The sequence below is a fragment of the Neofelis nebulosa genome, chromosome 10 (assembly GCF_028018385.1).
Source record: "Neofelis nebulosa isolate mNeoNeb1 chromosome 10, mNeoNeb1.pri, whole genome shotgun sequence".
In the NCBI taxonomy this organism is placed as follows: Eukaryota; Metazoa; Chordata; class Mammalia; order Carnivora; family Felidae; genus Neofelis; species Neofelis nebulosa.
This window is the reverse complement of record NC_080791.1, coordinates 22,003,227-22,029,459: the sequence shown is the minus strand read 5'-3', so window position 1 is coordinate 22,029,459 and position 26,233 is coordinate 22,003,227. Positions and strand designations below refer to the sequence as shown.

General features: G+C 44.0%; 1 protein-coding gene across 4 annotated transcripts in view; it reads right to left on the bottom strand.

Annotated features, from left to right (window-relative positions):
- PKNOX2 (PBX/knotted 1 homeobox 2) overlaps window positions 1–26,160 on the bottom strand; it is a 319,107-nt gene extending 292,947 nt beyond the window's left edge. For 2 of the 4 annotated variants that reach the window (XM_058687198.1, XM_058687200.1), the window contains exons 1-2: window positions 25,391–26,157; window positions 20,112–20,252 (exon numbers count right to left, since the gene is read on the bottom strand). The gene's annotated coding sequence lies outside the window, so the exon portion shown is untranslated. Of the gene's footprint in view, window positions 1–20,111; window positions 20,253–21,832; window positions 21,848–25,390 lie in introns of those variants that run through there. The other 2 variants (XM_058687202.1, XM_058687199.1) reach the window with 2 other exon arrangements.
- Window positions 26,161–26,233: the final 73 nt, after the last annotated feature.

Sequence of the window (26,233 nt, the reverse complement as noted above, 5' to 3'; positions counted from 1 at the left end):
CTTGGTCACCATGGAGAGAGAAGCTGGAAGCTTGGCAGCAGTTTGTCTATTAGGAGGAAAGGAGGGGAATCAAAGAAGCTGTGGGCGTGTCTACACACACAACCGAATTGGAAAATAACTAGCTGAATTCAGCCCAAAGCAGGGGATGGAGGGGGATGGGGGCGGAAAGACTGGCTAAATTCTCTCCAAAACAACAAAACCTGTCCCACTCACTTCTCCATCCTACCTGCCACCCCCCACCCCAATAATGCACTGAATTAAAAGTGAGCTGTCAAGATCCTGTTAAAGGAAATTTGGTGACTTCCCACCCCCCAAACCAGAAGCAGTCTGATGATTTGTGTGTGCAAGGGAAAGGAAACGGAAGGCAGCAGAGACAGAGGTAGTGTGGCAAGGAGGGGCAGGGGTGCAGGCAGAAGCAAGGAGAACCAGTCAGACACCTTGGTCTTCAGAGAACCTCCTGAGGAAGGATGAAGAAATCTAGCAAGTACGAGCCACAAGGCCAAGAGGATGACCACACAAGTTCTCCGGAACTGTGACAGGGCCAATACCACCCTGAGACCCACTGCCAGGCTTCTGCCTGACCCTGTGCATTAGAAAGGCTCACACTGGCACTCCTCCAGGTGCACCCTCCCCAGAGCCGTTGGGCAAGAGCCTTGCTCCCCCTTGCAGATCACGGTCCACATACCCAGGCAGGCAAGGACGGCTGTTTGGGTGAGAACGGAGGTGGAGTGGGGGGTATGCCCCTGCCCAGAGAGTGTGGGCAGATCTTGGGAGCGGAGACACTGACCACAAGGCTCCTCACAGTGCGGAACGATGTGGTGATAGGACTGGGGGACGTGGTGCTTGGCCAGGACCCCCACTTGCATGCTTGCCTTGGCCAGGAAATGTCCGCAGCTGTCCTCAGCAGAGGAGAGCCCGGCTTTACACCTAGAGATCAGGACACTGAAAAAAGTAAGGAATCCAAGGCTGCTATGGGTTAGAAGCCCAAAGGGCAAAAGGAGTAAGAGGGACACACACACCCTGGGCCTGTGTGGTAGAGAGTGGAGAATTCATACCAGAATCATTCACTGTTTATCCAAAATTCAAAGTTGACTGGTTGTCCTGTGTTCTATCTGCCACCCCTCCCTAGGGCCAGAGGGGTTGGAGTGGTGGCCACAAGGGAATGTCACAAGGTAAATGAGGATGGGGACTGGCACAAACTAAGAGGTCAAAGTCCTCCTAGAACTAAAACATGCCAGAAGGCCAGAGTCAGACCAGTACCTTCCAGTCTTGGATGGGGTTGTGACAAGCATGTTCATTTTCAGAGACCCTGGGCTAAGTGAAGAGAATGACCAAATCCTCTTATCCCGACCAATGACTTTAAGATAGAAGCAGGATCAGGGCAACACATGAGCAAGTCTCAGAGTGGGAGGTGGTGGGGAATTTCTCTTCTGCACCCACTGGAACCCCAGAAGCTAGCCAAGTCTAAACTGATAAAGAATTTCCTCCACAGGCATCTTGCCCCAGTCTTTCATGTTGAAAAAAAAAAGGGGGGACACTTTCGACAAAAGAAGCCTGCAACCAACACTTTTTCTAAGTACTTTAAAGTGTACACAATTCTACACTATTTTTCTGCTCTCACCTACACATCTCCTAGCACAACTGATATTTTTTAAAGTCCTTTTCAGCATTTAACCTTTCAGATGCTGCATTCCAGGAGGAAGGTAAATAAATGTGTAAATCAATAACAACCCTACACTGGTTTTGAACTCAGTTATGAACACAGAAGGAAAAAAAAAAATCAGTGCCAAATGAAAAAGGATAGACTCAAAGGAGGATTTCTTTTAATCCAAAAAAGTTTTACAATGGTGTGATCAGCAAAAGAGAATAAAATAAAATTAAAATAATAATAATAAAAGAAGCATACCCAGCAGTGTCCTGTTAAATAATTGGATCAGCTTCATCAGGGCAGCAACTGGTGCTGAGTGTTTTTTAATTTTCTCCCTGCTGGATATTCTCCTCTCATGGTGTCAACAAACAGATTAACTACTTGTCAGAGACAGGGCCTTCAGAGAGCAAAATTGAATTCTTCAGTATTTATTTTCCTCTTCATACCTCCTCCCCAAAGAGGAATATCTGGGCATTTTTTAAAAGATTCCCCCCCACCCTCCTCAAAAATCAAGAAATGATTAATTCTGTCCATGAGGATCACTTGATCATATCGTGCAAGAAGTTAATTTCACCACGGTGCACACTGGATTCAATAAGAGGGTTTAAGAAGATGTACTCATTGCCTCTCCTTATGAAGGACTCAAGCTTGAAAGAGCAGACCCAATACTTACTACATCTGTGGCAAGCGCAGGCCAAAGGGCACCATGGTGTTTTCAACAAACCAAGGTTTCACAGAAATTTGAATCCAGAACAGCGGGGCCCATGGCTCTAGGTGAACCGCATAAAAAAAGAACTGAGCAGGGGCACCTGGGTGGCTCAGTATGTTAAGTGGCTGACTTCAGCTCAGGTCAAGATCTCACAGTCCGTGAGTTCAAGCCCCTCAACGGGCTCTGTGCTGACAGCTCAGAGATTGGAACCTGCTTCGGATTCTGCCTCCCTCTCCCTCTGCTCCTCCCTCACTTGCACTTTGTCTCTCGCTCTCTCTCAAAAATAAACATTAAAAAAAAAAAAAGACTTGGAGAAAAAATTTAAACCCTTTTAAAACACATAAAAAGAAGATCCAAATAAATGCAGGAACGTATCATACCCTGGAAAGGATGAGTTAACTCTCTACAACGTCAGTTGTCCCTAAATTAACCTGTAAATTGAATCCATTCCAATCAAAATCTCAGTACATTTGGCCAGGAGACAGGGGTGGAAGAGTATCTGTCAAACATTCTAAAATTTACGAAGAAGAACAAGGGTCCACTAATGGTAAGATGGCTTTTTAAAAACAGCAGAAAGAAGAAACGCATAATACTAGAAATTGAGAAATACTACAAAGCCGGCATTATCAGAACAATGTGGTACTGGCACAGAAAGAGAGAAGCAGGCCAGTGGAATGGAAGAGTGGGTCCCGAAGCAGGCTGACAGGTGCATGAAAACTTGCATATGATAAATCTGGCATCATAAATCCAAGGGCAAGAGAAGACTTATCTCATAAATGGTAAAATAAATTTGAATCTCTATCTCATTAATGAATAAGAAAATAAACTCTACATGGATTCAATCCCTGAATGTGAAAAGGTAAAATCATAAATAATAGAAGAAAATACATGATCGTATATTGTGACCTTGAGGTGGGCAAAGATTTTGTGAACAAGGTGCAAAAGCAACACCATAAGGAGAAAAATGGACGGATTTTATATCAAAGTTAAAGATTTCTGTTTGGTGAAGTATACCATCAACTGAGTTAGCGTATAGATGAGTAGTACCTGGAAGAAGACATTTGTACCAATAAACGATCAGTAAGAAAATGCTTAGTAAAAAAGAAGAAACGATAGAAAAATGAACAAAGTAGGTAAATAAGTAGTTCATAGAAGGAGAAATCCTAAGGTCAAACAAATCTTTGAAGTAATACTAAATTTCACAAATGATATGAAAAACACAAAAGAAAAATAAGATACCACTTTACATGTAATAAACTAGCAAAAAATAGAAAGTCAGATAATACCAGGTGGTGACAAGGATGTGGAGAAACAAGCAGGCTAATAAATGGGAAAACTGGTCCAGTTCTCTTAGAGAGAAGATTGGTAGGGCTTACCAAAGTGAAGAATACACGGAGCCTGTGACCCGGCACTGGCACTGTGGGTACACACACCCTGGAAAAAATCTCAGACAGAAGCACGCAATGTCCATCATCTTGCTGATGGTGGAAGCAAAATGGTGGAAGCCGATGGTGGCAATCTGGGTATCCACCGCCAAGGAACTGGACAGGTAAGTAATGATAACTACAAATGATGAAACACCATGCAGTGGTAAGAAGGAATGAAATAGATCCACATAAGGCAACATGGATAGGTCTCCAAAACAGACTTGGGATGGGGGGTTAGGGAGAGGAGAGATTTATAGCACAAGACAACTTATGTATGTTTTTAAAAGACACAAAGCAACACCACATATGTTTCAAGGACCATGCAGACGGATAAACTCATGGAAGGTGGATTAGAAGGTTACATGCTACAGTGGATATTGAGGTGCTCCACCCATACCCCTCTTCAGGGCCAGTGCACCTACTCCTCCACAACTGCTAGGAGTATTAGTGCTGAGGCTCAAGGCTGCATCCATCAGGGGAACTGCCTCGCTGAAGCCTATCCCCCTTCCAGGGGAAGTGGTCAATGGTGCCTGATGCAAGGATGTACAAGGCCTGGTCCCTCCTGCCTTGTTTGGGAAAACTCTAAAGGGCCACGTCAGGTGCATAGTTTCCAGGATCTCAGTTGTGGCCTCAGTTGCACAGAGGGGACCAACTTCACCTTTGGTCCCTCCCTGCAGTCCTCACCTCCTATGTCTGTGTCTCCCGAGGGCCCTCCTGAATGGACCTGCACATAGGCGCCCATCTCGGAACTTTCTTCCTTCCAGAGAGCTCTGTCTAAGGAATACATGAAATAATCAAGGGTGGGAGCAGTTACTGAGGAAAAGGGAAGAGAAATGCAGCTGGGAAAGAAAGGGGAAAATAAGAATTCAGTGAGCCTAAGCGAGGTCTCATAGGACTAGTGATGGTAGCATACCGTGAACTGAGGAGCACGATCCACTCAACTTTGTGCAAAGTCCAAAATGCAAAACATAAAATTGAAAAATAGCAACTGTCTGTGGACAGTAGGCAAGCTGCCTCCTCCCTTATTCACAGTGCTCTGTAACTAAACACCAGTTAATCTTCTGCCTGTGGGCCAGTGGTGAGCAAGGAGCAGACTCAGAAAAAGGGAGATAAATGGGCAATGACTTCTGTTTCCCCAACCCTTGTAACTAGAGGCAACCTCAAGAATCAGGAAGCCAGGGATTCCCTTTGGCTCAAGTCCATCATGGCTGCGAGGCTCTAGGAGAGATAGTTACATCACACTTAGCATGGGAAGGTGGAAGTAAAGGGGTGTAGTATATGTGTGGTGGTGTGGGTGTGAGAGACAGAGACAGAGACAGAGAGGCAGACAGAGACAGAGAGTGTGTTTCCACCTCAGGCATAGAACAGCCCAAGATTTCGCAGAGATAGAGATTCCATTCTTTCCATTCACTCCAGCACCAGATGGAGCAAGAGATCTTTATGGCACTTGCGGGAGGGGGTTACTTACCTCTGGGGGAGCAGCTTTGTCTGTCTCTGAGCCAAATGCCACACTGACTTCTGCTTCCCATCTTGCCTGCCTCTCCCTTCCTCTAACTCTCCTACTTGATATTTCTGTAACAGAAACTGGTTCCTTTCCTTGGGACTTGACCCAGCCCATCTCCTCTCCACAACCCTTGCCCCCACTCCCGCCTTCTGCCTCCCCCCACCCCCATCTCCAGAGTCCTTTGCCCTTTTCAGAGTCTACAGGGATTAGCTGGGTTAGCTTTCACACAGGCGGACACTGAAGCCTCATGTGGCTACAAAGAAAGCAAAACTGATACAATTGTGTGTGCCCTGGGAAGAGTCTGTGGAATGTTCAGGAAGTCCACTCCGTGGCTGACCGGAGGCTGAAGTACCCAGCGTTTTCTCCCTTCCCATTCAAAGAAAAATAGGGAACTATGTTTGAAGGAGCATAAGTAAATTATAATGTGAATTCACCAATCTACCCTTTCCATAAAATATACTGAGCTCCTACTACACAGCATGTAAATATGTTTGGAAGGCAGGGACTTCCAAAATGAGTAAGATGCAGTCCTTGGTCTGCATAGGGGTGACTGTCTGACCAGTATCTATGAAGTAGAGGGTAATATGGAAAGGGCAATAAAAAAGTTACCCCCAAATGCTCAGATGGTTCAGAGTAGGGTAAAAGTCACATTAGAAGGAAGAATCAAAGTTTTCCTAAACCACGTAACTTTTAAAACAGCTTAAAACTTATGGATAAAATTTGTTCATATACTTTTAAAATTAGTTTTAAGCAACTTAATGCATCTGAATATAATGTAATGCATTCAATACACTGAATAACATTTTTTAAAGATGATAAATAATCATACTGCTTTTGAAAAAAACTGTATGAAGTAAGAAATCATGACTCCTCTTTGACCCATCTCATTCCATCCCCCAAAAGTAACTCCTTTAACAGTTTGGAGTGTATTGGCCCTAATCTTTGGATGGAAATGATTTCAACAAAATGGGAAGAAGGAGAGTATCCCAGATAAAGAACAGGAGGTGAGAAGAGAAAAGGCAAGTTGTGTACCCGGCGTGTGTGGCAAAAGCAGGAGACAAGAGATGACATTGCAACAGGAGGTTGGAGTCACATCACAGAAGGTCCTTTGCACGAGTTTGGAATTAGGGACATTATTCAATAGGTGGTGTCATATAAGAAATGGTCCAAGGAGTTAGGGATTTAAAAAAAAATTTTTTTTTAATATTTTTTTATTCTTGAGAGAGAGACAGAGACAGAGTGTGAGTGAGGGAGGGGCAGAGAGAGGGGGAGACACAGAACCCAAAGCAGACTCTAGGCTCCCCGCTGTCAGCACAGAGCCCGATGCAGGGCTTGAACTCACGAACCTTGAGATCATGACCTGAGCTGAAGTCAGATGCTTAACTGACTGAGCCACCCAGGTGCCCTAAGAATCGGGGATTTTTAACTAGAGTAAAAGGAGATCTGGGGGCACATGGTGGCAATAATTCAATCATACAGGGGCACCTGGGTGGCTCAGGTGGTTAAGCATCTCATTCTTGGTTTCAACTCAGGTCATGATCTCACCGCTTCATGGGTTCAAGCCCCACATCAGGCTCTGTGCTGGCAGTGCAGAGCCTGCTTGGAATTCTCTCTTTTTCTCTGTCCCTCTCTACTCGTTTTATCTCTGTCTCTCTCAAAACAAACACACAAATAAAAATAATTCAATACACAAAGTGCTATCATGTGGAAGAGAGATCTGGCTTTCAGTTTGAGGATCCACCGGTCAGAATTTGGGTCAAAACCTGGAAGTTTCTGGAGTGGCATTTCAGTTCTATATAGATAGGAAAGGACTTTCTAACAAATGGATCTGTGCAATAATAGAGTGGATGACCCAGTGAAGACGAAGCATCTCTTCACTGGAGAAGCTCTGACAGAGGATTTGTGCATCGAGCAGGGAGCAGGGGACTTGCAGAGTCTTTTCTAATATTAAGATTCTACAGTAAAATGAGGAAGCAGTGAAGGATTTTTGAGCAGTTCTATAATTAGAGCCATGCTTTAGGAAGATGAATTTGGCAGAAATGTATAGATTGGGTCAAAGTAGAAACAAAGTTAAAACAGATGAGCATAAGGCTGATAGAATCACTCAGTCAAAAGCAATTAGGATTCTGGTTAAACATGGTACATAGGCCTGCTTTTTATCTGTACCCCCTCATAAAATGTAACTAAAATGACAGTGCATGAATCAAAAGGACATGAATCCACAAAGTCTATGGAAGAGGAAACAACAGCAGAGGGGAGATGCCAACAAAATCTGACTTGGAGCCAGAAGCACCAGGTGTCTATGAAGGCCAAGGAAATGGGCAGGCAGGTGACTGCCTAACACCAGTCCCCCAAATCCCCAGTGGCGACAGGACATCCCAGGAGAGACTGGATTGGAGGAGGTCCACAGGAGGGGCAATAGTCACAGCAAAAGGTGAAGTGAGGTACATTCTGAAAGCAGAGGAGTTGAGGGAAAGATTCCACACTAAATGGTGAGATCCTATGGTCCCCTTCCCGGGCTCGGCTCCTGGAATGCCAGCAGCCAGGCTTATACTCACCTCCTCAGGCAGAAGACTAGAGAATTTGTTTCTTGGGAAACTTACCAGCTCAAGAGAAAAAACTAATCAACACTAAGATTTGGGGGATTCCAAATAAATGGCCAGTCCCTGCCTAATGACTGCCATAAGAAGGCCCACTAGTCACCAAGACTAAGTAACCACCCCCCCCACCCCCAAACACACACATACACAGAATCTCTACCTGAGCTTTAGGGTATCATTAAAAAAAATTTTTTTTATGCTTATTCATTTTTTCAGAGAGAGACAGAGAGACAGAAAGTGAGGAGGGGGAGAGACAGAGAGAGAAGGAGACACAGAATCCGAAGCAGGCTCCAGGCTCCGAGCTGTCAGCACAGAGCCTGACACAGGGCTTGAACTCACAAACCACGAGATCATGACCTGAGCCGAAGTCAGATGCTTAACTGACTAAGCCACACAGGCACCCCTAGGGCATCATTTTTAAGTACTACTGCCAGGCGATAATTACTGAAAATTTGAGTGAAATCTGTAACACAAAGAACTAACAACCAAAATGAATAAATTTAAGGAAACAGACAATGCAGAAAGAAAAGGCAACTTCAAAACTAGAATAACTGAAACTTAAGAGAATCAAGGGATGACACTGTATTCATAAAAAACATCAGGATGCTGAGGAAGAGAACAGAGAGCGGGAAAGAGCTTTTTCACATTGAAATAAAATATCCCCAATAAAACACTAAACAGAAAAGCTGGAAGAGGGCTGGGAAATTCTCACTGAAAATAGAACAAAACAGAAAATAAAAGAGAAAAGAGAAGCAAAGAGGTAAGTACATTTGAGGATCAATTTAGAAGGTCCACAATCTAGTAGGAACTCTAGAAGAAGAAAAGAGAGAGAAATGATAGGAAGGAATCACCAAAGAAATAATATTAGAGCATTTCCCAGAACTAGAGCTCACAGTTCCCTGGGCTGACAGGGTCTATGGTGCCCAGCATGACAAATGAAGAAGTGGCACCAAGGATTGTCATTACAAAATTGCAGAAAGAGAAGGGGCAAAAACAAAATCCTATTCATGGAAGCATTATTCATAATAGCCAAAAAGTGTAAACAACCCAAGTATCCAGCAAATTTTTTTAAAATTTTTTTAACGTTTATTTATTATTGAGAGACAGAGACAGAGCATGAGCAGGGGAGGGGCACAGAGAGGGGGAGACACAGAATCCGAAGCAGGCTCCAGGCTCTGAGCTGTAAGCGCAGAGCCCGACGTGGGCTTGAACTCACAAACTGCGAGATCATGACCTGAGCCGAAGTCAGACGCTTAACGGACTGAGCCACCCAGGTGCCCCAGATTCTTAACAGATAAACAAAATGTGGTGTATCCATAGAACAGAATACTATTGGGGCGCCTGGGTGGCTCAGTCGGTTAAGCGTCCGACTTCGGCTCAGGTCACGATCTCACGGTCCGTGAGTTCGAGCCCCGCGTCAGGCTCTGTGCTGACTGCTCAGAGCCTGGAGCCTGTTTCGGATTCTGTGTCTCCCTCTCTCTCTGACCCTCCCCCGTTCATGCTCTGTCTCTCTCTGTCTCAAAAATAAATAAACGTTAAAAAAAAATTAAAAAAAAAACAATACTATTTGGGAGTACAAAGAAATGTGGTACTAAGACATGTTATAACATGGAGGAATCTTGACGATGTTTTGCTGAGCAAAAAAGCCATTCACAAAAGACCACATGCTGTATGATTCCATTTCTTTCTCTTTTTTTTAAAGTTTATTTATTATTTTGAGAGACAGAGCATGAGTGGGGGAGGGGTGGGGAGAGAGCGGGAGAGAGAGAATCCCAAGCAGGCTCCACAATGTCACTGAAGAGCCCAACGCGGGGCTCAATCTCACAAACCATGAGATCATGACCTGAGCCGAAATCAAGAGTCAGATGCTTAACCGACTGAGCCACCCAGGTGCCCCAGAAGTGGGTATTTTTGTGTGTGGAATGTGTTAAAGAGTTAAATTACCATCTGCTAGAGGAAGAAGACAATGATGATGGCAAAGTTGGGGAGGGGGGCGGGAATTAAGCATTAGAAGCACCATGCTGTTTAGAAAATACAGACTAGATACCAGAAGAGAAATTTAATTTCAGAAAGGTCATAAGGCCCTGAGTCAGAGTAGTGGCTGGTGGGGATGGATTTGTGAAACTTGGAAGCTGGATTGAGGACCCAGTAAATGCAGAGAGCAAGGGGAAGGGAAGCCTAAAACAAATAAGAAACACACAAAATCATTCCATAGTTTTAAGCCTGGGTTACAATAATGGCGGTGGTTGGGAAAAAAGCTTGGGAGAAATTGGCTGCTTGGAAGAAAGATAAAGGTGGCCTCTACCATGTTCTGGGGGGTGGGGTCCCTTCATCTGCACATCTTTTGGTATGCCTCTGTGGCTTCTGGAGGCACAGCATTTTTTTTTAATGTTTATTTATTTTTGAGGGAGAGAGAGAGACAGACCATGAGCAGGAGGGGGACCGAGAAAGAGGGAGACACAGAATCTGAAGCAGGCTCCAGGCTCTGAGCTGTCAGCACAAAGCCTGATCAGGGCTCGAACTCATGAACAGAGAGATCATGACCTAAGCCCAAGTCGGACACTTAACCCCTTAACCGACTGAGCCACCCAGGGGCCCCAGTGGAGGCATTCTGATTGCAGCTGTTCAGCAAACAGACGCTTAGAGCATCTCAGATGTGTGAGATTCTGGCACCAACAGGGGTCTCAGAAACTACTTAAATTAATGCCTCTGACATTCAGCCCAGAGAAATTAAATCCAAGGGAGGAAACAGTTAACCAAGGGATGGTCAACTGTGTTAAGAGACTTAGAGAAGGAAAGAACTAAAGACCAAGAAAAGGCCCTTGGTCCAGCAATCAGGTGATCGTCAGGAGAATCAGTGCCCTGGAGGGGAGAAGGAAGAGCCAGAGGGCAGGGGGTGAAAAGCGATGTGGGGGCTGGGGGAACAGAATCTACCTGACAGCATCTTGCACAAAGTAAGGGCTTCACAAATATTAGTTGTTGTTGGTTTTTCTTTTCTTTTTTTTTCAGAGAACCATGATGATATAAATGACAAAACAAAACAAAACAAAAGCTGGTAGCTTTGTGAGGATAATGAAGTACTTAAAGATGATGTCTGAAGAAAAAATTAGTCGTGGAAACTTGCAGCTAGATGGGGGGGGTGGGGGGGTGGGTAGGCAGTGACATTTACTAAAGACACCGAGAAGACCAATGCCTGATGGATGCGAGGGCCAGAGTACCTGGGTGGACTTTAACAAAGGATGTCACCATAACAATTAGCTGTGAAAAAGAGGACTAGTCCAAGCTAAAAGAAAAGAAAAGAGGAAAGAAAAAGCTAAAAGGAAAAGAAAAAAGGATGGAAAAATATCCACATGAATTTTGATAGGGAAGAAAGGAACACTGAAAATCCCCACGTTGGGTGATCTCTTTCTAAGGAAAATGGGAGTCATGAGCCACCGAATGAAAGCAGGTGGGGTTGCAAGCCGGAAGAAGACGGAAACGCTTTGGAACAGTGGTTCTCCGCCCGGAGTAATTTTGCCCCCCACTCCCGCCTGCACCCCCAGGAGACCTTTGGCAATGAGACTGGAGACATTTTTTTGCTGTCATGGTTGAGGAGACGGTGCTACTGGCATCTAGTTACGTTTTGTGGAGGTCAGGACGCTGCTAAACATCCTACAATACACAGGCCAGCCGCCCACAACAAAAATGATGCTGCCCCAAATGTTAATTGTACCAAGGTCGAGAAACCACGCTTTAGAGCAACTACTGAGGGAATTTCACAAAGAAGTCGACAAGAAATGTGTAGGAGGATGGGTCAGCAGCTGCACAGGCCAACCCAAACTTAAGTAGCATAAATTTTAGTAAATCCAATTGATGCTTTTTTTAAAGTTTTCTAGTTTACATTAAGCAGAGAGCGCTCATATAAATAGACTGTCTCATTTTGAAGGGCTTTACACACATTTGTCATGAATCAATTGTGAAAGGTATAAATATGTAACATTTATTACCTTAAAGAAATCTTTGAGGTAGGTACCTTTTTTCTGGTTTTCCAAATGAGGAAATAAAAACACAGAGGGTTTGAGTAACTTACCCAAAGTCACATGGCCAGTACAGGTAGAGAAAGGATTTAAGCCCTGGCATTTTAACACAACTATCTATTCTTATTAGGATGCCATGCCTTTCGGGGACCTCTAAAATCAACCCTGTTTCTCATCTCACACCCTTCCAATGACCTTCCAATTCTGGAATGTGAGTGTTCTAGAAAAGGGGTTTCTTTCAACAGCTCTGCACCAAACATATCTCTGCCCCTTAATGTGCAGGACCCAGTCTTGAGTTGAACAATCCAAATCCTAGATGTTAAGGGCCAGGAAGGCGGTCAAGATTTCCTTAGAGAGAAGTCAAGTATTTGATATATGACCTCTGAAATAACTACTTTGAATAAGATCAGCCCCTAACCCCTTAGAAATTCTGCAAATGGCCAGTCTGTTTTGTGAACCCATATGTTAGCTATACCCCTCTTTCTGAGATTACAGAGTGACTGAATGCCTCTGAGCATTATTCATTCTATCTCTAAAGGCCTTTATGACTATTAATCCCTGATGATATGCTCTGCTCAGCCCAGGTTTGGAATTATTAGCCTCCTAGGTCTGTGTTCATCAGGACTTGGCAAAAGTTCATCAGAACTTGCTAAGTTTCTGCCTTCTACGTGCCTTAATTCAAGAACTCAGGGAAACCTAATGACTGGCCTATGACTAACGCTGTTATGAAAAATGCCCAAGAAACAGATGGGAATTAGACACTTCCAAGCATCATTAATTCATCCTCAGAACCAGTTTGACCTTTGACCCAGGTCTGGCTGCTGCCAGCAAGAGGGCTATAGGCTTGAGACTTCCGGCCTGTGGGCCTGTGGTAGCCTCCAGAGGGAAGGCTGTTGCAGTGGGAAGTGGAGGCACAAACAGCTTACCTGAAGGACTCGAGGTGGGGGGCAGCGAGAGGGGGCACAGGGACCAAGATACCCAGCAGAGAAAGACTGCATCCCTGCTCTGACCCCATTATTCCTCTCCCCAGCCTCTGTCAGCTCCTCCTCTAGGTCAAGGGGCTCACAGAAGACTCTAGGCCATCCATCTTCCAGCTCCTTCCTTTCTCTCCGGTTCTTCTCATGTCTCTGTTATCTGGCTCCTCTCCACTCCCCCCAACCCCAGGGGTCTCATGTTCTGCCCCATCCTAGCTGCCCTTGACCCCATTCAATCTGCATCCCCCGAGTCACCTGTTTTCCTTGTACACTCACTCTCAGAAAGCCTTTCTTGATTACATATTGACATATGAGAAAGACAGGTCCGGCATTGGAGAATGTTTTTATTTCAGTTTGAATTACTAAATCATTTAGGGTTTTTCCCCCTGCTCATGATTCTGGTTGTTGCTTAAGTACTTATTAGATAGAGCTTGTTTTTCTAGTCATTTTGTGTATTTCCCAGATAATTCACATTTGATGGCTCCTGTTTACTCTGCAGCTATGATAAAATCATGACCGTTTTAGGGGTGCCTGGGTGGCTTAGTTGGTTAAGTGTCCGACTCTTGATCTCAGTTCAGGCATGATTTCATAGTTTGTGGGATCAAGCCCCGCATTGAGCTCTGTGCTGACAATGCAGAGCCTGCTTGGGATTCTCTCTCCTTCTCTCTCTCCTCCTCCCCCCACTCATGACCTCTCTCTCTCTCCAAATAAAAAAATAAACATATTTAAAAAATCATAAAGATTTTAAATACTAGGACCTTCAGTTGACCCTCACTGACTAATAAATATTTGGGATTTTGAGATGACAGCATGATGGGGGTTACAAACCTCACTCAGGGCAAGAGCCTCCACTTAATCTGATCTTATATCCCTTGCCATTAGAAAAGTCTTGCTTTGTCTAACTTAAATGTATCATGCTCTCCAGAAATCCAGATTTTCATCATAGTATCCCTCTGGGAAGCATCTCTCAGCCCTTTACAAGAGTTACTGTCCCAGCCTTCTCATGCTGTAGTAAGAGGACCTGGGACAAGAAGTAAAATCCATCTGTTCTTCTAACATCAAGTGGGAGAAGGAGCTTAATCAGAGTCAGGTACCTGAGAGAAAAGGCCAAGGATAGAGCCCTGAGGCTTTGGTCCCCAAACCTCTGCACCTCCGACGGCTATACACAGAGGGCTTCTCCCCTTCCCAAGTTTCCATGTTAGTCCCTTGGCCACTGCCTAATGCCATTCCCTGATGTCATCTCCTTTCTCTGATCCACCCCCTCTGTAGCTCTAACACCAAAGTTAGTGTTAGCTAGCTGGTTTACTTTGTCTTTGATTCCATCTCCCTGTTACCAGGCCTGTCCTGGTCCCTTTCTTAACCAAGAGGCCTGCGTTCATGAGCCCTTCATGTTGCCTGATTTCTGAGAAGGATACAGTTGCGCATGTCTGAAGCTGACTGCATCTTGATTTCCCGTCAGGATGATCAAAACTGTGTTCTACCAGGACATAAAGAAAGATGATCCAGCCAGGGCTCCTCTGGGGCCGAAGGCAGAATCCCCAGTGTACCTCTGAACTCTTGAAATGATTTGGACTTTGAAGTGATCTGTTTAGACCCTTAGGTTAACTAAGAGCGGAGAAATATAATGTCTGCTGCCCTTTGCTTCTTCTAGGAGCTCCATAAGGAAAAGAAAAATAGAGGAGTCTAGGAGACCCACTATCCCAGTGAGCTGGAGAAGAGGAGTCACCAGCCAGGTCAGCCTCGCACCCAGCCATCACGGAGGCTTCTTGGAACACTTCTCATCCAAAGAAAGACCTACAGCAATGAATGTATATGGTAGGTGCCCTGTCAATATTTGTTGAATAAATGAAAAAGAAGTTTTAATATCTTACAATATCTCTTCACTATTTAGATTACCCTCACTCTGAAGTAGATGGAGGCAAAAGAGACAGAAAAGAAATTAAAATGAGTTTGCACCGAGACAGAGTAAAGCTGTGTCTAAACACAAGATGGAAATCACATCCTCTCTTCGTGCCCCAGATTCTCCACATGCAATGACTCGGGAGGTAATATTGGCAGACAGAAGAAAATGAAAACTTATTTCCTAGACCCCCAGCCCAGTGACAGTGTTCCATCTCCGTGATCCAAAGAGCACCCAGGCCTATTCTGACCCAAAGAGAGAGACAAAAATTCCTTCTCAGGAAACCCAAATTTCTGCAGACCTGAAGAACTTGCTGTATCATGGCTTTAGCTAAACAACACTAGCTCGATTATCAAATATTAGAATTGGAAGAAACAAGCATTGATGCAAGTAAAAGAATATTCTGCTGCTGATTTAAAGACAAGTGAATCGCTAAATATTTTTATTAGCAGCAAATTTGCTGCTTGCTGGAACTAATTTCACGCCCCGTAGATATGGTGCTTAAGCTGGAAATGGCGTTAAATTGCTCTCTCCTCGAGGCACGTAAGGCTTCTGGTAGCAACCACCGCTAGATGGCACAGAAAAGGTAGCTCCTCTAAGATAAGCAGCTTTGGAGCCAATCATGGGGAAGTCCAGAGGAAGTCCCGCCCTACATTTCCCCTCCTTCCAAAGAAAGGTTTGTGTCTCAAATATCCACTAAAAAACGAAGTTGACTGGAAAAGACCATTCCTCTCAAGGTTCTTGAATTTCCCGGTTCAATCTTTTCTCCAAACTCACGCCTTTGGTGAATACATCCAATCAGTCAATCAACTGTAATTTATACAATTTCTTGCATGTTAGTCCTGTCTCTTCAAGGGCCCCATATAGCTCCTTGGAAGGAAAGATTACATTTTATCACCAGAACTGAAACCACAGTGAGCAAACAGGTACAACTTGCAGATCAGGGAGCTAGAATAGAAGAACTGAGATAAAGATGGCAGTGCAAAGGATGAGACCGGGTTCGAACAAGACGGAACCAAACACGCAGAGGTTATGGGAGCCCCTGGGGAAACGAAAGCAGGTGAGCAAGCCAAAGTGGAGGCAACACCAGCTCTAAGAGTCAGAGAATTGCTGGGGCTCAGAAGCCACGGCCAGAGGACGCATTAAACAGTAAAGGTCAGAGCAGGCTGCAGGTGAACAAATAGACCAACAAAATGCAGGACACAAATGCCTAAGGAGAAAAAAAGGCAAGAAGCCAAAGGTCAAAGCAGCAGTCAGGAAACGCATAGAAGCTAAAGAAGTAGGAGCAAAACATACACAGAAAGATCGAGGTGCTTATTACATAGATGCTTAACGATCAGGTAATGAGAGCCCACACAGGTTCACTAAGAATAAATTTTGCCAAAATGAACTCATTTCCCTGTAGAGTTATGGAATTGATAAATCAGATCATGTTATTGATTCTCTTACTGAAAGACTTCTGAGTTAGCTACAGGATGAAGCCCAAACTCATGGTATTTGAGACCCTTCATATGCCATCTTGTTTCCTGTCACTCATTTCCCTGAACCTGGGTTCCACCCCCATTAGGAGTTTGCTCTTTCTGAACCATTCCGAAGACATTCACTTCTCCATGGTTGGCTTATCTTAATCTCTCCTTTCTCTAGGTCCTCTGTAAACTCTGCTTATATTGCTAATGTGGAATATGATATCTATTATATTTTACATTGAAAAAATGTATATACCTCTAACATAAATTACATATTTAAATTATATACATATTAAATTTGGAGCTGATGCTTATATGGTTATCATCTCTGCTAAACTGTGAGCTCTTTAAGGTAAGAACGATATCTTGATCATTTTTGTGGCCTCACCACCTAACACAGAACCTAGCGGTTAGGGGGTCAACAATAAACATTTGTTGATTTGAATGGGAGTAAATGCCAAACACATTTTGGCATATCTTCAAAGTTATCATTATGCATAATGTTGTAAAATGTGTCGGGGGGCGGGGGGCGGGCCCTGGGTGGCTCAGTTGGTTAAGTATGTCAGCTCCGGCCATGATCTCACTACTGTGAGATCCAGCTCCGTGGCTGGTTCCTTGCTGAGCGTCAAGCCTGCTTGGGATTCTCTCTCTCCCTCTCTCTCCATGCTTCTCTCTCCCCCCCCCCCCCGCCCTCAAAACAAATAAACATTTTTTAAAAAATAAAATAAAATGTGTCCTTAGGCAAAACTGAAGCTGTCTGAATATATACCCAGACAGGAAGGAGATTTTTCAATGCTGCCAAGTTTTATCCTAGACAACATTTTTTTAATGTTTATTTATTTTTGAAAGAAAGAGACAGAGACAAAGTGCGAGTGGGGGATGGGCAGAGAAACAGGAAGACACAGAATCCAAAGCAGGCTCTAGGCTTTGAGCTGTAAGCACAGAGCCCCACACAGGGCTCAAACCCACAAGCAGTGAGATCATGACCTGAGCCCAAGTTGGACACTTAACCAACTGAGCCACCCAGGCACCCCCTAGACAACATTTGTTTTAATGTTTATTTATTTTTGAGAGAGAAGGCACATGTGAGTAGGAGAGGGGCAGAGAGAGTGGGAGAGAGAGGATCCGAAGCAGGCTCCGTACTGACAGCAGAGAGCCCGATGCGGGGCTCAAACTCCCGAACTGTGAGATCATGACCCAAGCCGAAGCCAGACGTTTAACTGACTGTGCCACCCAGGTGTCCCTAAACGACATTTTTAATAGTAATCCAAATTATATACAAAAAAGTTTATCAAATGTGCTAGGATACTAATGTCATAGGGGAAAGAATCAAGACTTTAACAATAAATCTAATAGGCTGGAATCTAGTACTCTAGAAAACTAACAAGATAAAATTGAAATAAATGTAAAGTTCTATATTTAGATTTCAAAAATAAATTGCACATAGGATAGAGATTTCACTTGGCAGTAATAAATGTGCAGAAGAGTTAGAAGCTTCAGTTAATCATAAGCTTTAAAAGCAAACAGTGAGATGTGACCAGTAACATTCTAAGGACACTGGAGTCCCTGATGGTTGTGGAGTGTCCAGCTCAAAAGAAGCAGTGAGAGTGCCACTGTACTCCAAGCTTATGTGATGCATTATGAGGAATTCTAGCACCAGATTCTAAATACACCACAGTTCAAGTCCAGCCTAAAAGCAAACAAACAAATCACAGTTCATCCAAATCGCTGTGACCAGGAAGGTAAAGGAGTCTAGAAACAATGAAATGAAACAAGAACAGAAGAACTCTGTGTGTGCTTTACTTGGGAAGCTAAAAACTAAGGGAAGGTTTCATTGGTATGTTCAAATATTTTAGAAGTGGCCTTTTATATGTTGCTACAAATGGCAAAGCTAGACACAGTGAGTAGGAAATATGAGGAGGCCGAGTTTGGCTCAGTGTAAGAAAGAACTTTGTAAGATTTACAGCCATCCAACAATCATGGGGGCAGCCTTGGGAGGTTGACAGCTCTCCAACCCTGAACATATTCAAGTGGAGGCCAGATAACTAAGTAAATATCTATATGACACTTACAGAAGAGATGGTTTATATATACAAAATATAAATACCTTCCCTTGTGAAATCTCTCAGTGGCTCATCAGAATCTGCACGATGTCTAAATTCCTCACCATGTCATACAAGCCCTTCATGACACAGATCCCAGTGACCTCCCCCCTTCATCTTCTGCTTTTACCCACCTCCCATGCCTTCAGCCCCAGCCCATTCCATACCACGGACACTCTGAACTCCTCACCTGTCACCTATTTGCTATTCTCTCTCATACTGCTCAATATTTGCATGTGCCATTCTTTGTGCCCAGAACCCTCTCCTTCTTATCCTCTGCGGCTAATTTCCAGTCATCCATAAAGACCCAGTTCAAGTATCAACCTTCCCTGACTCCTCTATATACTGCCCTATACTTAGGAAGCGCCCCATATTTCCCTCTGATGTAGCCTTTATTGCACGGAGCATTTTTTCTTGTTTGTCTCAAACAACAGAATGTGAACAATTTGAAGAAAAAGACTATGTCTCATCTCCGTACCTCCCATTTCTAGAACACTGCCTGATGGAGGGCAGATGTTCAGTTTTGGAAGTGAATTGCATCAGGCCTTTATTCCTTAGGTCAAAACATGACCAAAGGGTCAGGCAGAATGTAGAGTTTACTAAATAGGCAATCATCGCCAGAAACAGAGGGTTTAGAGAAATGACCAATTCTGGGAATGGCCATCTTTCTCAACCGTGGACCACCTAAATAATTACACATTGTGCTTTCTTCTTCTTTAAGGAATCTGGCTTCACTGTCTTCATTCCTCAAGCCTCCTGCCCTTTGTCACTCCCTTTCTTTCTTCTCCTTGTCCCCCCACTTAACATACTCCCTGACTCTCCTATCTCAACTGGGGGAATATTTTGGCAAAGCAATCAAAGAACCAATTCTATTTATCATCATTTATTTATTAGATTAACTTAAATCACATCTACTGCCCTCAGGGCCTCTGAGTTTGTGTAGCAAACTCATGTTAATATTTTCTATTGAGGATAGTTTGGCGTGGTGCCCCAAAGGTTAGCAAAACACGGTTCTGGGGCAGAAAATCCCAGAGCTGAAATCCTCAAGGCTTCTCTTCCTCCTTAAGGACAGGGGTTCTTGCCAACAACAACAAAAAAATGTGGAATATTTATGAGACTACCCTTTCAAGCTGGGCCATACCTAGGTATTTGTGTGGCTTCTCAGAGAACTATATTCCTAATCCTGACTTACCTCTTAGATGTCCTTCCTAAGTAGTAGGTCTTTCAACCCCGGAACCCAGCACCAATCTATAAAAAGCCTTTCAATCTGAGCAGCTGAGAGCTCAAATAAGATTTGTGTTCATATTTCAAAATGCCTCCATTCTGGCCATCTCCTCTCACTCAGAGCCTAAGAACCTGTGACTACACTGCCTGCAGCCTCAGCTTGACCCTGTTCTGAAATGCCCTGATGGAACAGACTGAGTGTTCACTGGAGGTTCAGTGATGTCAGCCCAACCGGAGCATTTTTCAGCTGCTTCTTGGGCACAGTGAACTTTCTCTCTTGTAAGGAAGCATGGGGCTCAGGCCTGTCATGGGCTGTAACAATGCCTCAAGACATGTGCTAATCCAGAAACCCCATGGTTCTTCTAATACTCTCACACTTGCCCATAAAGCATCGTGGGTTTCCTTCCCCCACCCACCAAATGTTCCTGTACAGGCTCCAGCTGAGTTTTGCCATATATATCCACCCAGCAGCTGCCTGGTATGTGCCTCTCGGGCTGCCGGCCTCTCCTCCTTCACAAGAGTTGAGGAAATCAGAACTCACGGAATCCTTCTCTTGCTGGTTGGTCGCTTTATGTCAGCTCCGCAGAGAGAATGGCTGGACTGTGAACCCAGAGGCTAGGGCCAGTGGCAACAGTGGTAACAGCTCTTCCTGCTGTTCGATGCTCTGTAGCCTCCTCTCAGTCTGTAGGAGAACAAAGGGACATTAAACTCCACCTTATCATCACCCTTGGCACTCTCCAGGAGAGGATGCCAGTTTACAAAGAACAAAGAAATCCACGCCCACGAGAGACGAGGAGAAATGGAATGAGCCTTCTCACTCCACACTCTGGGGAGGAATCACCAAAAGCTGGTTAAGGGCTTGGTATGATGGAATCAGGCCTCATTCTGACCATAGATTGTACTGACTAGTATTTGGCATACTCCTGTTGTTTTTTGGCAAGTCAGATCAAGTCGCCCCTCTGCTCAAAAATCCTCCAAATGCTTCCCATGTCACTCAGGGGAAAGCCCGGGCCCCACAAGGCCTCCTGCAGAACTCCCCCCCACCCCCCAGGGCCTTTTGTCTGCTTGGGCATTGGCTCTTCACTCTCTCACTTCCTTCAGGTCGCTGCTAAGACATCACCTCAGCAGAGAGGTCTTCCTTTACTACCCTGTGTAAAATAACACCCCTCAACCTACACACCCCTTCATTATTCTTTATTCCTGTATCCTCCTTTTCATCCTCATAGCACTTGAAACCAGCAGGTATTTTACATGTTTATTTGTTGCTTATCTGGCTTCTCCCATTAGAATGTAAGTGCCATGAGAGCAGGGACTTTTTTGTGCATTCTTTATCCCCTCAGGCTGCAACAGTGCAAGCCATCCGGTAATACTCAGTCTAAACATTTGCAGATGGATGAACACATGAATGAATGGCCCTACCCTTAGGCATCCCTACTAATGACATACGATCACTTGCCTTGAGCCAATAGGTAGGCACTGCCCTACCAGGAAACAGAGCCTCTTGCCCTTTAGCCCAGCTACTCCCCTATTTTCCAGAACTCCAGCTTTTCAAATGATTACTAGCATAATCCGAATTCAACGGCCCCTCTGCCAACCAGCCTCTTCCTGTTCTTCAGCTTAAGAAACAGACCTTAGAACTCCTCCAGCATGAAAAACCTTCCCAAGTATCAAACAAGCCAAACGGACCCCATCTTTAGGCAGCTGAATACACTAAAACATTTAATTTGGTACTTCTTCTTCTTTTTTTTTTTTTAATGTTTATTTATTTTGAGAGAAAGCACAAGCAGGGGAGGAGCAGAGAGAGAGGGAGACAGAATCTGAAGCAGGCTTCAGGCTTTGAGCTGTCAGCACAGAGCCTGACACAGGGCTCGAACTCATGAACTGCGAGATCATGACCTGAGCTAAAGTCAGACACTTAACCGACTGAGCCACCTAGGCGCCCCTAATTTGGTATTTCTTTTTTTTTTTTTTTTTTTTTAAGTATTTTATTTATTTTTCAGAGAGAGAGACAGACAGAGTATGAGGGGCAGAGAGGGAGGAAGACACAGAATCCGAGGCAGGCTCCAGGCTCTGAGCTGTCAGCACAGAGCCCGACTCGGGGCTCGAACTCACGGACCGCGAGATCATGACCTGAGCCGAAGTCAGCTGCTTAACCGACTGAGCCACCCAGGCGCCCCCTAATTTGTTATTTCTTAATGTTAAAGCAGGACAACTTCTTCCTTGTATGGGCAAAGCAGTCCTTTTAGAAAGTAGACAAAATACCTGGCTCTCAGTTGCTGAGCCAACAGGTTGAATTTTCTGAGGGACATCCTTATCTGTAACGACAGACAAATAATTCAAAATCAAAAACCTGTTACTCGTCTCATCCATTTCTGAGTCCCACCAAAGAGGGAACTCACCTTCTTCTCTAAACCAGGGGAAGAAGAGGCTTTCACAAGACACAGGGCTACAGTGATGCTGAAGGAAGCTGTCCAGGTTTGCTTTTGATCCTATTGTCTTATTCTGTCTGCTCCCTCCTCTCCCAGAATCCAGGTTTCATTTCATAATGTACAGCAGAATGACATTTAATAAATAAAACGGCCAGATTGGAGCCGTCAGCTCTACACAATGGGGCTGTCGGCATCTTCCGCTCGGCTTCAGCACCCGCTCTCCCGGCTTGCTTCAGCTAAAACAATCCCATTTGCTATTTTCATAAAATTAGTTCCTCTGCAGTTTCTATTAATCAGAACATTCTTTGGAGAGAATGATACTGGGATTTCATCACCATCTGAGTTCAATCGTTATGTGAATCTGATGAATTTTTATCACCTCTATGAGCGCCAGAGAAGGCAAAAAAAACTTGGGTGGGCTGATGTAAGTGGGCACCGAGTTTTTCCCTCGTATCAGCTGAGGTCTCACAGACATTAGAACCCAGATCAGTCTCCCCTGTCACACGTCTGAGTAGCTTTCTGCCCCAAACATGTCTCTTTCTATAGATCTGTAATTCTTCTTGGGGTCACGGGCTCTTAAAGATCTTAAGATATGGATACTCTCCCCAGGAAAGCCTACATATGCACATCCACACTAACTGTTGCCATTCCGGGGGACTGTGGACACCCCCCTTCCCTTTCCACACCTGCGGTCCATCCACATACTTCAGAGTAATAACCGTGTCCTACGGCTTCTTAACCGTCCTCATCTCCCTGAAGAAACTTGGACTGGGGTAGAAACCCAGCCACCTCTGAATTCCTTTGTTGAAGCAGAAAGAGATTTTTTAAAAGAGAAACAGAGCATGGAAGTGAGAAAGTTTTTCATGACGGTAATACATCTTTTGAGAAATGAGAAAAAAATGAAAAAGAGAAGACACCATCATATTGGCAGAAATAATGAAAGTCCAAGTATCCATAAATTGATCATAGTGCACTGTATTTGTCCAGATGAGACATGAAATCAAAATTTGGAAAGATGTGATGAATTCTCCTTGCCTCCAGAGTATACAACACCTATTCCATCCTAAGAAGATAAGCTCTACATGGGAAAAGACTCAGCATGGATGAAAGAAACCTTGGGCCAATGGAACCAGGATTCTGGTACTAGCTCTGTTCACTGACTGTATGATTTTAGGCCAAGGAATAACTTATCTCTATCAGTGTTGTTTTTGTTTTGTTTTGCTTTTTATTAACATGATTTCCAAAGTCTGTTTCAGTTCCAACATTCCATGGGACTTGATTCATTAGAGACTTCTAAGACAGTAAGGCTCAGAACATTTTCCTAAGGGCTCAGCAATAAATATTTTAGGTTTACGGGCCATACAGTCTCTGTATTAATTACTCAGCTCTGCTGTTGTGAAGTGAAAGCCACCATAGATACTGTGCAAACATGCCTGTGTTCCAATACAACCTTACTTATAGACACTGAGACTTGAATTTCATATCATTTTCACACCTTTCTCTTTTTTTCTCCCCCAACCATTTAAAAACATAAAATTCATTCCTAGCTTGCAGGTCTTACAAAAAATAGATGGCAGGTCAGATTGGACCCCCAGATCACAGTTTGCTGACCCCTGGTCTACAGCATCAGGTAAATATTATGAGCTGGAAAACCAAGGTGATGATTCTGGATGAGCTTGAAAAGCCAGTAACTTGCGTTCAACAACAGACAATAGTACGTGGAAATTTTTGTTTACCCAGTTGCCTAATTAGCAGGACAGAACAATAGTCGCTTTTGCGTCTCGGCTAATAACCAACAATTACTTAAGTTTTGGGTACATTTTCAGACCTACAGAAATGCTCACATAATCACACATCAGAAAATGTACATAAAAAATTCAGGACTCTCTGGAAGAAAAAAAAAATGACTATAAAATGAACCAGACAACTCTATGTCTTCTCCTGAAATCACTCCTTGCACGCCACATCCTGATGACCTCTTTTTGCTACCCTACCTCTATCAGATAGCATAACAAATGATTTTACACGTTTAAAAAAGAGGAAAATAAGACACTCGTTTTTATTGTTATTGCTCGAGCTTTTTGGTTTGTTTAGGAGGAAAGAAAATTGTAATTAAATGATAGGCATATATCACTATGTATAAGCACAGTATTAGCAATACATACACAGCAGAGATTTGGAGCCACGTGGAGAGGCACTGTGTAACACTTGACACAGGAGACAATTTGTGAAAAGAGAAAGATTGGATAGTCAAGTAATCAATCTTCTCTAGAGTGAACTTGGATTAAGAGATGGCAAAAGATGGAGTGCTATGATGACAGCACTTCTCCCAATATCAATGAGAGGTAGATTATCATTATTTAATCAGAAAACTCATACCTTGTCCCAGTTAGGGGGTGAAATAGGGATGGGGCTTGCAGGGTAGGTCCCTTGATGGGAGAGAAAACCAAAAATGTTATATCCATTCAGGAAGATGTAAGAGCTTTGGAGAGCCTTCTCAGTCATGCCTTATTCTTAATTTATAATTAAGTCAGCCTGATCAATAGACATAGAAGAAGGTCAACTTTCCCAATCTCAAACTTTTAAACACTCTCTCCCCCAAAATACAAAGAACTGGTCCTGACCAGCTGGTCTAAACAGTGTTCTTTTGGGGGGTGGGAGGGAGGGGAAGGTGGGTGATGGGCATTGAGGAGGGCACCTGTTGGGATGAGCACTGGGTGTTGTATGGAAACCAATTTGACAATAAATTTCACATTAAAAAATAAACAGTGTTTTTTCCATTATTTGCCTCCACTCTAGCTTACACCAGTCTCCAAATTGTTCCCCAGATACTCAGTCTCCTCATCTCCATCTCTTTGTTCAGACTATTTTCTCTCCCTGGATTCCCTTCCATCTCTGTTCCACCTTTTCTATTCCTACCCATATGCCAGGACCCAGCATTAGTTCTGGCTATACCATGAAGACCCCCATTAACTCCAACGAAAACAAATTTCCCCCAAATAATACAAGTGAAGATGTGCTCTGAAAACTACAAAATGCTCTGCAAATATGAAGTATTATTATTATCTTGGGGGGCATTTAAGTTTAGCACGTTATATTTTCTCTAAAAGTGGTTCCTAAGTGTTTCATATGTTGGTGGTGGTAACAACACAACAGCCTGTTAAGGAAGGCAGGAATCACATGGAATTTTTTGCACCCTCAGAGTCCCTACCAGTGCCTAGCTACAGTTAACACTCAATTCCAATGGAATGAATTAATTAAAACAATGGCTTTCTTCACCTCAAAGCTTCTCATTGGGCCAGTGGTGATGTTGTTAAACACGTAAGAAGTAGTTGGTTAAGACATACGACTGCAAACGAAACCTTGAAAGTAGAGTAAATTTGAGACTTACATTCAGTGGAATTCAACCATCTTCTTCCACTTTACTCATAAAGCTATGACCTGGGAGCTAAATTCCCTAAATCACAGATTCAGTGTTCCAAGAATGGTTTGCTTCACGATGTTTCAGAACTTTGTCTCAGGTCAAAGGTTCAGATACTATAGTTCTCAAATTTGGTATTGTTTGTTTTGATTGTTGTCTGTTTTCGCTTCCTGATTCAGCAGTGGAGCATGCGTCCTCTGTCCTATTTCCTTTGGTTGGCCTGATTTATGGATGTTTTGGTCTAACAGCCATACATAGCTTTGGAGCAAAATCACGTCAAGTTTTAGTCTGCAGTCAGGTAAGTGCAGTTCCAGCTGCCTGGAGGTGTGGCTACAGATTTACTTTATGACCCCGACCTTGCTTCCTCAGTCTGCCCCGTGAGAAAAATGACCCTGGCCATAGTCTACTTCCTAGGGCTGACGGAAGAATAACCCCAAATAAAATAGGGCGAGGTAAGGACAAATGAAAACATGATGCTGTCACAACTTGTGCTTCGGCCTCTGTTCCCTTCGCGGGGTGGGGGTGGGGTTTAGGGACCCTTAATGACTGGGCCTCACCCCACCTCTCCGAGGCCTAATCTGACTTGCCCCCAGAGTCCCGAGCCCCACCCGAACCACTGTGTCGGGGACTGAGATGTCTATCAGAATCCGAAACAGACATTAACGTATAGATTGCCGTACAAATCTCCGGACTTTTCCATGAGGGGAAGGGGTCGCCTTCCTGCGCTACGCAACCTGGCTGTACAGTCTCCATGGTAACAGCGAGGCCGAGAGAAGCAGCTCTCCCTCGCCTGACAACCCGCCCCCAGGCAGG